The 12187-nt window shown below is 33.0% G+C and overlaps 1 protein-coding gene across 1 annotated transcript in view; it reads left to right on the forward strand.

Annotated features, from left to right (window-relative positions):
- Window positions 1-12187, forward strand: part of LOC140446197 (synaptotagmin-15-like) — a 712326-nt gene that overhangs the window by 331295 nt on the left and 368844 nt on the right. The gene's annotated exons all lie outside the window — the stretch shown is intronic.

A 12187-nucleotide genomic window follows, 5' to 3' on the forward strand; every position in this document is an offset into this window, starting at 1 on the left:
TTTTCCCCTACTTTTATAATTTAATAATAGAAAGTTACTGACAGAATCTTTTAAAAAATATCACCGTGACCTTCAAACCCATATTTTAGGGATAATACGAATGTAAATTATTTCTGTTACCTCAGAGTTTAGTATAACCATAAAATAAAGCTGCCCTTGAAGAGTTCCATAACTCTTAAAGCTCTTTAACAACGTCAAGCACAGTTGTTCGGCGAGAATTATTTTTTGCTCATATTCACCGTTCATGGGGGGAGCATTAGCATGTTTATGTTGGGGTAAATATTAATAAAAACGAAATACGTTGTTTGGGTTTTATACAGTGTAATAATTTAGGAAGCCACAGAGATAATTATCAGTTTATTCACATGAAATGTGAGATAATGGCTAATGAAAATTTATATGACGATAAAAAAACATAAAAAAGTAAATGTAATAAACAGTCACTGTTCTGTTTGCTTTCATTTTTAGCTCTAATTTTAATCTTGAATAGCAAATCTTCATGTCGGGCAACTATCATTTCCAAATTGGAAGGGTCCTTATCATTTACAGATTTGCTCTCTTATTATGATAATTGAGTAGATCCCCCTAATATCTAATTTTATCTTTAGTTAATTAGATCTCTTAGTTCTGAAATATAAATTTTTTTTTACCTCCCGAATTTTTAGTGACATATATCATAAATTTTGGCTTTTAATTTCAACATTTGCATTTTTTTTGTTGGTGGCCATCCTGTTTGGCTATTGATTTACGTAACTTTGCTGACAGTTACCGTTTAGTTAAAGCACGATTTAAAGAGAGGATATCCAATTTAAAAAAGGAGCTCGGGAAAAGGAGAGAAAAAATCGACATTAATAAACTAAAAGATCCCGACGTTGCAAATCTATGCAGAACGCAAATAGAAGATTTAATAAGGATAGAAAACTTAGATAAACATAATCACCAACATAGGAAAGTCACGAGAACTGATAATACTGGGAGATCTGAATAAGTGTGTCAGAGTAATACTCTGAGAATAGTGAACGGCTTCTATAAACACAAGGATATTCACAAATACACATGGGTACAACATACAAGGAATCTAAAATCGATCATTGACTATGTAATAGTCAAACAAAGCACTACCTTAAAAGTGAATGATGTAAGAGTACTTAGAGGACCGACGTGTGGTTCCGACCACTATATAGTTAGGACAAAAATGGTATTTCCTTTTAAATCTAACAAGGACAATAACGTTAATGAGGAACCTCAACAAACAGAAGTGATAACGAACAAACGATATAACTTAAACAGCCTTATCAACGAAAGCACAAGAAACCTATACCAGCACAGATTAGACGAAAAGTTGCTACATAATATAGAAGACCAGTCAGTAGAACAAATTTACGAAAACATATCGAGTAGCATCAAAGAAGCAGCAGAGGAGGCCATTGGACTAAAAACTAATTCCGCTAGTAAAAAACTTTGGTCGAATCAAGAAATTGAAGAACTAGTACTTCGGAAGAAAAAAGCATACCACAAATGGCTAAACACAAAACAGGAGTTGGATAGAGAAGAATACAAAGATATTAAAAGAAGAACAAGACAACTAGTAAACACAGCTAAACGAGAAATGTGGGACAAAAAATGCAAAGAGATAGACACATATATGGGAGGTAAAAAATGCTCAGAGACGTGGAAATTCCTGACAAAAGTTAAATCAAATGAAAAAAGAGAAACAAACATACAATTAATAACAACATAGAACTGGATCCGACATTACGAAAATCTATTAACAGAAAACAGAGAGGAATATAGAGAAATGTCTCCAACTGAAATATACATACAGGGAGAAACGATAAACATCGATGAGAGGACTGTCATAAAAACGATACAACTACTAAAAAATAGTCGAGCTGCAGGTCCGGAGGGAATTCTAGCAGAACTAATCAAATGCGGCACTAACAAACTGTTTGAACGATTAACCTGGTGTATAAACCAATATCTAAACGGTGCTCCAGTCCCGCATGAGTGGAAAGAATACTTCATATCATCTATACATAAGAAGGGAAGTAAACTGGACTGCTCAAACTATCGAGGTATATCAGTAACTAGTACCTTAAGTCGCCTATGGAAGGATACTTCGAGACATTATCGAACAAGAATATAAGGAACAAGAAGAAGAGGAACAATCTGGCTTTTGAGCGGGAAGGAGTTGCACCGATAATGTGTTTGTTTTGAAACAAATAATAGAAAAAAGATCAAGTACCAACCAAGAAACCCACCTTATGTTTATAGACCTTTAGAAGGCCTATGATACTGTACCTGCTAAAAAGCTATGGAAGGTTTTACAGGAAACAAACATTAACCACACAGTAATTAACGCCCTTAAACAGCTTTATGAAGGATCAACGTCGGGAATAAAAATTGAAGATAGAAAATAGAAAAATTTCCTGTAAACAATCTCCGGCAGGGGTGTTGCATATCCCCCACATTGTTTAAAATCTACGTGGCGAAAGCACTGTATCAGTGGAAGAGAAAGTGCAGAGGAATGGGCATTGACCTGGGAGAAACTTGCCTATATACCCTACAGTTTGTAGACGATCAAGTCCTTATAGCCAACGATAAAGAAGAACTGACATATATGGCCAGAAAACTACAGGAAGAATACAAAAAGTGGGGTTTAGAACTCAATACACAAAAAACAAAATATCTCCCAATAGGCGCAGAACTATCCAACATTCAGATGGACACAACCGAAATTGCATTCTGCACTGAATATACCTACCTAGGAATTGATTTTGACACCACAGGCACAGACAATAGGGAAATTGGAAAACGAATAACCCAGGCCCGTAGAACAATTGGATGCCTTAACGGAGTTCTTTGGAGCTCAGAAATTGGTAAAAGACGAAAATACAATATATATGAATCTCTCATAAAAACCAGCTTAACCTATGGTACAGAGACATGGAGACTAACAGAAAGCAATAAAAGAAAACTCGAAGCAACAGAAATGGATGTATTTAGACGATCACTTCGAATATCTAGGGCAGACAGAATTAGAAACGATGAAATAAGGAATCGGATGGGGGTAGATGGATCACTGGCAACAGACATAGAAAGAAAACAACTTATATGGTATGGCCATGTTCAAAGAATGCCAGAAACAAGACTACCAAAAATCGCTATGAAATGGACACCACCAAATCGTAAGAAACGAGGAAGACCAAAAAGAACATGGAAGGAGGGAATAACAAAGGCAATGAGCTCCCGAGACTTGACCGAAGAAGAATGGAATGATAGAAATTCGTGGAAATTAGGCATCGGACAACGACGCAAGACGTTTTGAAACCGATATATATATATATATATATATATATATATATATATATATATATATATATATATATATATATATATATATATATATATATATATATATATATATATATATATATACATATATGTATATAGAAAACTTAGAAAAAGAAGAAGAGAGGAACCAACTATGGGCAATTATATGAAATATTGTGTTACAGAAATCAGTTAAAATATTGGGCAAAACCAAGTCAGAAAAAAAATCATTGGTTTGATCGTGAGTGCGAAATGGCCACAAATAGAAAGAACGCAGCATATCAAATGATATTATCGACGTAAGTTGTACAGGGAGAAAAAAAGAAGAGGATAGACGTCTTACAAGAGAGGAAAAACATAATCATCGACGTAAGAAGAGGGAATACGAACAGAACACTCTCAATGAGATACGTTTATTTGAGAAAAATAAAACGAGGAAATACTACAGATCCTTAAATAATAGCCATTGAGAAAAGACACTAACGGTGAAATTCTACATGATAAAAACTCAGTTCCTAAGAGATGGATACAACAGTTCAAAAAAAATCTAAATATAAACGATATTAAAGGAGCTTACAACATAGACAATCAACAAAATCTACAAGGTCAACTACACAGTGAAGACTCAACAAGAGAAGAAGAAGAAGTGTCAAATGCCATCCTTAAACTCAAAGATAGTAAAGCCCCAGGAATCGATAAAATCTGTTCGGAAATGTAAAAAAAAGGTGGTGATCAACTTTTTGCAGCAATCCATAAACTAATAGTACTTATATGGCAGAATTAATGGGTATCAGAAAAGTGGCTAAAGGAAATAATATGTCCGTTGCATAAAAAGGGTGATTTAAGCACAAATTTATGTTAGTTTCTAAAAACCCCCGAAATATCCAAGAGTGAATTTAAATAAACAACCATACCTTTGAGCAATTTAAACAATTCACATAACTTGGAAGGCTAGTAAACGCAACAAACACGGCAAGCGACGAAATAAAAGGACGCATAGCAATAGCAAACAGAACTGTTTACAGTCTCCAGAAACATTTAAAAAATAAAAATATAAAACATGCAGTAAAGCTGCACATATACAAGACCTTAATAACACCGATTTTAATATATGGGGCTGAACCGTGTACCTTATCTCAAAATGATGAAAGACTTCTTGGTATTTTTAAGAGAAAAATTCTTGGAAAGATTGTTAAGGCCGTAAAAGAAAATGGCGTAGGGTATGGCATCAAAGATACAACTTTGAACTATATCGGTTATACACAGATCCAGATATTGTGACATTCGTTACAGTGCAGAGACTTACATGGGCTGGACATATTGCTAGGATGTCAGATCACAAATATACGAAGAGATTAACGTTTTTAAACCCAGAGGGCACAATAAGTAGAAAACGACCACGAAGGAGATGGATTGATGATGTGGAAGAAGACCTACAGATTCTAAGGGTCAGAAGATGGAGGGAAGTTGCCAGGAATCGACTGTGGCGACTTCTTTATGAGCAGGCCAAGATCCACAACGGATTGTCGATCCACTTATGATGATGATGATGTTGACAGTTACTCTCAATAAATGCTCAGTTGTCGACTATATATGTAGGGAGTTTCCCACCAGATCTTCATTTGGTCTGCCAATCTTTTTCTACCTTTTCTTCTACTAGTACTAGTTCTATGATCTGTGTTCTTCTAGCTATGTAGCCGAAATAATTTAGGTATGCTTGGTTTCCTTTTTTTAAGAGCTTGTCTTTTATATGTAGCTCTTATAGCTGGTTCATTAAAAAAGAGACAAAGTAGCCACCACCTTTTTGGCAAATTTTTTGTGATTATTCTTTGTTTATGCCATATTTTTGGTTTATCTTTGTTAGTTGTAGTTTCCATATTTTTTCTTCCACTCAATTTTTTTTATTTCTGAGCTAGTCACAATGTTATAAAGAATCACGCCCATATCTCCGCCGGTTCTAAGCCACGCCACCTCGCTCTTTTTATATGTCTCAAACTATTGTGTGCTAAAACTGTGCTAATTGTATATTTTGTGGCAAATTTAAGTTAGATATGCAGTTTCTGTTAAAAAAGTAACTTATAAGTCCATTACCCCTGACAAATCTCAATTCAAAAACGGTATGTTATGTATTTGGTCATTATTTTACGTAGGCAGTGAAACATCAAAAGTTATCTGACCAATTAAAACTTTAATTACTATTAAAAATTAGTCTGCTTTATTTTTTAAATTCTGTTTATTGGATTATTTAAAGAGAACAAGCTTTTCCGGAAACGGGGAAAATTCAAATTTTGACCTAATTGTAGCCATTGCAAGAAATAAGTTACCAATTAGGAGAAAAACAAACAGCAAACAGTTGGTTTTGTTGAGTATATTTGTTTTAGTATTTATGCGGGATGAAAGTAACAATTAGTCAAATATTGAACCCACAATTAACTCGAAGGACTCGAAGAGACCTGTTTATTATACAAAAATATGAAATATGCCTGCAGAAGATTAAAAAAAATATGTTTGTGTAAATATATATAATTATCATTAGTATAGATTAAACCAAGGTCCGATAGGAAAAATAGACAACTTTATATATACATTAGAAATATACCTAGAAATGATTAAGTTAAAAACAAAATTCATTAGTTGAATTTTAAAAATGTTGTAGCCAAACATATAGCAAAAAAAATTAATTATAAAATGTATCTTTTTTTTTCAATCCATATTCATTAACTTTTGGGAATTTTGTTTATGTTTTTGATCTGTCTCACAATTAGTAGGTACATAGCTCTTTCTGTAAGATTCTGCTACAGTTACAGCCTTCTGATTTAACTTTTAAATAATTTTATTTAATTCATTGGTGATACTGTTGTAGCGATACTTTACATTTAATGATATAATGATTTGTTGATTACTTAAAAATATACTAATTTTTATCAAAAATGATTTATATCAAAAAACGCCTCTTTGTCGGTGAACTCTACCCGCACACCATCGAAAATTCTGACTACATCATATAGTACTCATTATACTACGCATCTGTACGTTTGGTTGCCTACCAGTCAAGAGAAAGATCGTTATAATCTCATTCGTTTGTACACAAATGGTACTTAATGTATGACTCCCAATTAGAAGCAATATTTTTTATTGAAATAGTGAATTTATTTGTTGGAAAAATTGTTTTGGAGAAAGTAAGTATTTTTTTTATTGTATAAATATTTTTCTACATCAAATTTTACATTGTTATCCAGCTTTATGATGTCTTTTATAATCAAACCATATATGGTTTCGTATGCGTTCCGTCTAAATTGGTATAAATCCGTAAAATCCATAAATGGTTTCGAATGCGTTCAATCTTATTTTAGTTATACCGTTTTTAGAAAAATTATCATTTAGTTTTTGTTTTTAGAATTGGTCCTGGGAAGTTTTATGGCTCATCTAAATACGTTAACTCTATTTCTGGTGATGGAGAACTAAGTGAAGACGATTTAGGTTCAGATTCAGATAATGAGTATGTTGCTTTTAATGTAGATCTAAGTGAAGACGAATTAGGTTCAGATTTCGATAATAAGTATATTCCTTGATATGTGGATATAGTGATAGCAATGAACAAACGAATTTGGATGAAAATGTACCTATTTGCTCTGGTATAAATATAATTGTCAACGAAAACCATTTGAAGCATTTTAATAAAAGTGATTATGCATTTAAAGGCGTTGTAGAGCTACCAGAATGTATCCTTAAGTTAGAAACTCCTGCAGATTTTTTCTTGTTTTTGTTTCCAGAAGAATTAATATCCATGATTGTTGAACAATCAAACATTAAAGCTCTGCAGGATAACATAAACAAATCTGCCAATATTATTGACAAAACAAAATAAGCAATTCACAGGAACTGTAATATTTATGTCATTGGTAAAATTACCATTATCGAGACTTTACTGAAATGCAACTGTAGGTCAACCACAATTATTTGAATCTATGACCTGCAATAGCTGAGGAATTATAAAGAAACACCTGCATTTTAGTGATAATAGTAACTTCGTTCCTGTTGGTAATCTATTCCATGATAAACTGTTCAAGATTCGACCTCTATCCGACCAGATCAAACAACGTCTTTTACTGGTTTCCAAGGAGGAACGTCTAGCTGTTGACAAACAAATTGTCCCAACGAAATGCCGGCACCACCTCAAACACTATAATTCGGCAAAACCTTATAAGTGGGGATACAAAAATCAATTACTTAGTGGTGTATCAGGTTTTAGTTATGACTTTGATATTTTTGCTGGTGAACAAAGCAATACTTTTCCAAATGATTTAGGAGTCAGTGGAAATGTTGTCACTACGCTGGTAGAGATAGTGCCGAAGAAAGTTAATCATAAAATATTTTTCGATAACTGGTTTAATAGTCCAAAATTACAGATTTATCTTACAAAAAATTGATTGTTGCCTTTAGTTACGGTTCGATTAAACCATGTTTCAAATTCAGGAAACCCATCCAAAAAAGAAATAAAGAAAAAAGAACGTGGTTTCATTGTAGAAAAAGTTGCCCTTGTTGAAGGCGTAAACATAAGTCTAATAACATGGTTCGATAATAAGCCAGTAAATATGTTATCAAGTTACGTTGGTAGTGAACCTAGAACCACAAAACGTAGGTACTTCAGAAAAGAAAAAACGTACAAATAGATTTCATGTCCTCAAGCTGTTGATGTTTAGAATCAGCTGATGGGAGAGTGGACTTATTAGACTCGATGCTAGGGCTTTAGGGAATTCATCTAAGATCAAGAAAATGGTATAAACGATTTTTTTTCTCATATGTTGGATCTATTTGTTATGAACGCATGGATACCCTAATTGGGTAGACTTGTTTGTAATTATTGTTGTGTATGCTGCTAATTGGGTATCTACCCAATTAGCAGCATATGCAGATGATATAAACATAATGAGCAGAACAGTGAATGCAGCGGAAGAAACCTACGTTGAGTTGAAACAGAGTGCAGAAGCACTAGGGCTAGCAATAAATACAAATAAAATAAAACTACTCATACAAACCAGATCAAATAGACCGGTGGAACAACACTTTATTGACGATATAGAACATGTAAATAGATTCACATACCTAGGAACGGATCTGGTCGCAAGCAATGAAGAAGAACCGGAAATAAATAGAAGGCTTATGCTGGAAAATAAAGCCTATTTCGCGATGGGCCACATATTCAAATCGCGAGACGTACACCGGAAAACAAAACTCCGGGTCTATAAAACAATAATTAGGCCCATAGTAAGTTATGGTTGTGAAACATGGGTGGTGACACAGAAATCTGCGAATGCATTAGATGTGTTTGAAAGAAAAATATTACTTAGGATACTGGGCTCAATAAGTGAAAACAACAACTGGCGAATTAGGTATAATAGGGAAATATACGAGCAATATAGCGAACCAACTCTAGCACAACATACTAAACTGCAGAGATTACGATGGGCAGGGCACGTGGTCCGCATGCATGAGAATAGAATCCCCAGAAAATTATTAAATGCAAGAATGCAGGGAAAAAGACCTGTTGGAAGACCTAAAAAGAGATGGGAAGATGAAGTCGATGAGGATGTCAGGAACTGCCTGGGAACGCGTTCATGGAAAAGAACATCGGTAAATCGAGATGATTGGAGAAGCCTGTTAAAGAAGGCCAAGGCCCGATTTGGGATGTAGTGCCATTGGATGGATGGATGGGCTTGGATACCCTGGCTTAGAAAAAATTAAGAACACATATGCCATTATTTAACTTCAAAAAAGCCGTTTCTAAACATTTATATAAATCTGGGAACTCACTACCAAGAAAGAGAGTTCGTCCAGTAGAACAAAATTGGACTCCAACGTCTAGTCTACAAGGAACTCCACCTGTGTCAACCAATGGAACAACCCTAACACCAAAAAAAAGAATAAGACAAATTCCTGCAAAATATCAAGAAATACCGTTAAATTTAAAAATAAACATTGTCAAAAATGTACAAAAAAAACTTACACCAAATGTATAAAGTGAAAAGTATTTTTATGTTATAACGGAAAGAGGAGTTGTCTATCACAACTTCATAACTAATGTATTTTTGTAACTCAACATTTTATTAAAATATGTTCGTATAATGCATGCGAAACCACATATGAATTTTCAAAAAATCTTCCAGTTTGTAGTTATTGCATGTGAAACCATAAACGGGTTTACAAAAAAACTTCTATATATAGCACTAAACAGTTATTTTAAATGTGCTAATGCCTTTTATACGCCTTAAAAGAAATCACAATACTTAAAAATATTTTTTATTTCATGTTTGCAATAATTTATGGAGTAGAGGGCTAACCCCATAATTTTTTTCTCATTAAAGTATATTCACCTTCGCCAATGATATTTTATGTTTTTAAAGCACAAAACTAAAATGTTTCTACGAGTATTTCTAAAAAAAACTAGTTGCAAGTAAATATTTTATCCCTTTAAAATCTAATTTATTGATCAATGGAATAAGCTCACTGCACGTGTATAGCACAGATGTTTTTTAATTGAAACAGGATTTGTGAGTGATTACGTGGATTCTAAAACAATTATTTTTCTATAGCAAGACGATGAAATGTATGTTCGCAAATTAAAACGTGCTACGATTTTTTAAGCAATGGAAAATTCATGAAATTTAAAATGTAGTAAAAACTATTTATAGAGGAAGATATATACAAGAAGAAAAAAGGACTTGAAAATAAATAGCATATAACAACTGAAAACCAAAAATAGAATGAATGGAGAAAATTTTATGACTTCTTGTATACTATACATTGATTTCTAACTATAATGTTTGGAAAAGTATCAAGACTGATTTAAATATTTTATTTTTAAATCAGTCTTGATACTTTTCCAAACATGAACATAAAGTACTGTAATATTATTTCAACCAAAATATGCCTAAAAAATGTTCCTTGAAAAATGACACAATGTGTTGAATATAAATTTTTGTCTAATTTTATTTACTTTTACAATATTTTTCATATTACAATATCTTAATTGTACAACAAGGTCAGAGCGATATAAGGTCTAGATACCAAAGCAAGATTCCACATACTGGCTTCTTTATAGTTCGGATACGTACTTACATAAATAAGCGAGCAGAAAAACTAAAAACGGCACAAACCACAATATCCGCCAGTTGTTTCTACTACTGTGACCAGTTCACAATAAATGTAATAAGAACTTTGTATTTCATAACATTAGATTTGCTAGTTGATTCACAAATTATCCAGGTATATGACCCCACGACAGCTTATGATGACGAAGATATCGAACTATTTTATGAAGATATATTAAAGGCTATGGAAGAACATAAAAATCGTCTTACACTAGTAATTGGAGATTTTAATGCCAAACTGGGTAGAAAACTAAACAAAGAAGAAACTAAAATAGGAGATTTCGGGTATGGTCAGAGAAATGATAGATGTGATACTTTGATAAACTACCTAGAAGAAAAGCATCTATACGCAATAAACTCCTTTTACAAAAAGAAACCCCAACGAAAATGGACTTGGATCAGCCCTAATGGATCCACAAAAAATGAGATCGACTACATACTCTCCACGGAATGATATATCATTAAAGATGTAACAGTTCTTAACAGATTCACAACAGGTAGCGGTCACAGGATGGTCAGAGCAAAAATTAGTGTTGACGGTAACTATGAAATGAAAAGAAAAGTAATTAGAAACTGGGATCTAGTAGATAGAAACAAACTAGGGCAATATAAAGAGATATACAAAGACCTATTAAAAAAACAACTTACCCAAAAATTAGACAGTGATGATAAAGATATAGACGAAATAGAAAACATACTTACATCAACGATGATTACATCAGGAAAAGAAATAGCAAAAAAGGATCTAAAAAAGAACAACTATATATCAACAGAAACAAAGAAGCTTATGGATAAAAGAAGGAAGCTGAACAAAGAAGGCAAAAGAAAATCTATAGAATATGTAGAAATCAATAAAACAATAAGCAGAATGATAAAAGAAAATAAGAGAAAAGCACAAGAAATAAAAAAAGAAGAAGTAATACAGAACAACAAAAATATGAAAAGACCGAAATTAGGTAAGTGTGAAATAAACAAAATAAAAGATGTAGACGGAGTAGAAACAAACATAAAAGATGATTATAAATATTATCCACTATTTCTACTCAGAATTATATAAAACAAAAAAGGAAACACCAAAAGAAATTAAAAACCAACTTAAGGCTAAAATAAAAAATGTCAACTCTGAGCTACAGCCAGAAATAAGCAAATCAGAAATAAAGAAGGCATTGAAAGAAATAAAAAACAACAAATCGCCTGGAAAAGATGGAATAACTGCAGAGATGCTGAAATATGGTGGAAAAGTGGTAATTAATACTCTACATTCCCTTTTTAACAAGATATTAAAAGAAAAAAGAATCCCAAACAACTGGAAGGAATCCGTAACCATTATCCTACACAAGAAAGGGGATAAAGCAGATATAAAAAACTACCGTCCTATAACACTCCGAATGTAGAGTTGGCAAAGACGAGTTAGACTGGCATGGGCGGCATTTGGCAAACTAAGCTACATTCTTAAAAACAAAAGATATCCACAGCCTCTTAAGACCAAAGTATACAATCAATGCGTACTCCCTGTTCTCACTTATGGTTCCCAAACGTGGACATTTACAAAAGCAAACATGGACAAAATCATAAAAACCCAAAGAGCAATGGAAAGACAAATGTTGCACATAAGATTAATGGATAAAAAGAGAAACAAGTGGATAAGAGAGAAAACAAAAGTGAGGGATGTTAGACAAGAAGTTGCAAAATTGAAGTGGAGA

The sequence above is a fragment of the Diabrotica undecimpunctata genome, chromosome 7, assembly GCF_040954645.1.
Source record: "Diabrotica undecimpunctata isolate CICGRU chromosome 7, icDiaUnde3, whole genome shotgun sequence".
Classification (NCBI taxonomy): Eukaryota; Metazoa; Arthropoda; class Insecta; order Coleoptera; family Chrysomelidae; genus Diabrotica; species Diabrotica undecimpunctata.